Here is a 2,254-nt window from a genome sequence, read left to right on the forward strand (position 1 = left end):
GTTGAATCAAATGCCAACTTAATCAATCAATCAATGAAATTGAATAAAAATGAATTGTGTTAACTGTGGCATTAGCGATGATTGTCTAATGTCTCAGAAAATCAATGTCAGATGATGCCTAAACTACATCAACATCTTTAGCTGCAATATCTTTTACCCCAAACTTGGAGAGAATGTGGTCTGTCCACAATAAGAGCTATAGGCTACTAAGATAGATAATATCGTTCTTTTGACTTGAAAAGAGTTTGAATAGAGTGTTTTAGTGCTGCTCTGTAGAGACTGACTATAAAATGTAAGTTCCTGGTCAGTAGCCAAGCCTTGTGAATGTCTATGGCTACCGTGGTCACCTGACTGTCATCTGGTTTTTTCTTCTTTTTTATCACCACCACGGTTCACCCTTTTCACACTTCTGTGGTCAACACCTTTCTCTTCTCTCTCTGTCTTTCTCACCCTCACTCTCTCTCTTTCTCTCCATCCCCCTCACTCTCTCTCTCCCTCTCCCTCACTCTCTCTCTCTCCATCTAACTCACTCTTTATTACATGCTCTACTCTCTCTACCCTCTTGCTCTGTGACTGTTTCTCCCTCCTCTCGCTCTCTCCCTCTATCTCTCTCTCTCTCTACTCTCTCTTTCTCTGTCCCTCTCTCGCTCTCTCCCGCTCTCTTTCTTTCTCTATCTCTCCCTCTCTCTCTTTCTCTGTCCCTCTCTTTCGCTCTCTCTCTCTCTCTCTCCCTCCCTCTTTCTCTCTGCTCTGTGTTGCTATCTTTTCCTCAGTGTTGCCTGTCAATTTGTCGACTTTCCTCTTCCATTCCTCTCACCTCCTTCTCGTCTCCTCGCCTCTCTTCTGATTCTTCTCACTTCCCTCTCCTCTCCATTCCTCTTCTCTACCATTTCCCCCCTGTCAACACAGATCCCTATCCCTCTGGTTACTTCCACATCATTTCCTCTCCTTTCCCTCCTCTGCTCTCCTCCATCTTGTCTTCCTCTCCTCCGGTTCTCTGTTCCGTTCTCTCCTCTCATCTCCTCTGCTCTCCTCTATCTTGTCTTCCTCTCCTCTGGTTCTCTGTTCCGTTCTCTCCTCTCATCTCCTCTGCTCTCCTCTATCTTCTTTTCCTCTCCTCCGGTTCTCTGTTCCGTTCTCTCCTCTCACCTTTGCCACGGACCTGTAGGTCCTGTCTGTGTGATGGGAACTAACCCAAACAGCACATGAAGGGGCCATGAAAACATGCTCTATGATTCATCCCTCTCTCCCTCTCTCTCTCTCAGTCACTCTATCTCTCTCTCTGTCACCCACTCTCTCTCTCTCAGTCACTCACTCTGTCTAGCTTGCTCTCTCTCTCTCTCTCCTTCTCTGCCCCCCACCACACACACACACTTTGTGTTTTATTTAGAGGCTTTACATTTCTTTGAATTGATGTCTTGCCTTACACACATAACATGCACTCACATGTGCTTACACACACAAACACACACACACACACACACACACACCTACACACCCCTCCCACACACAAAACACACATACACATGCACACACACACACACACACACACATCTACACACCCCTCCCACACACAAAACACACAAACACATGCACAAACACACTCACACACACACACACCACACACACTCTGTCTTAGAAGCCACCAGCCCTCAGGGGAGGGACAAAGACAATTTCCTCTCCCGTCCTCCTTCTTTCTCTCCTGCTCTCCCTCCCTTTTTTCTATCTGTCTTTATCCCCCCCCCCCCTTTTTCTCAAACTCCCTATATATTACTCCCTCTCTCATGCTGTACACTCCCTCTATACACACACACACACACACACACACAACTCCTTCTATATTACTCCCTCTCCCTCCATTGACCACCTTCCCTCACTTCCCCCCCTCTCGTCTTCCTATTTCTTTTACCCCCCCCCCCCACATCCACCCTTCCTCCCCCTATTTTCTCTCTCCTTTCTCTCTTTCCCTCTCCTTTCCGCCCCCCACCGCTCTTTTCCTCTCCCTCATTACCTCTCCCTCCCTCCCTCTCTATCTTTCCCTCCCTCCCTCCCTCCCTCTTTCTTTTACAATCTCTCTCTCCTCCATCTCTCTCTCTCTTTCCCACTCTATCCATCTCCCCCCCCCCCCCCCCCCCCCCCCCCCCCCAGCTCAAAGGCCATTCTCTCCGTCGAGTCTCACTTCCTGTTTTCCCTCTCCCACGGAGTTCCATTGGACTCCCTGCGGGCCCCCCCGGCCCTTCCCGCCCCAATGCAT

This window comes from Sprattus sprattus (genome assembly GCF_963457725.1).
Source record: "Sprattus sprattus genome assembly, chromosome: 21".
Taxonomy (NCBI): Eukaryota; Metazoa; Chordata; class Actinopteri; order Clupeiformes; family Clupeidae; genus Sprattus; species Sprattus sprattus.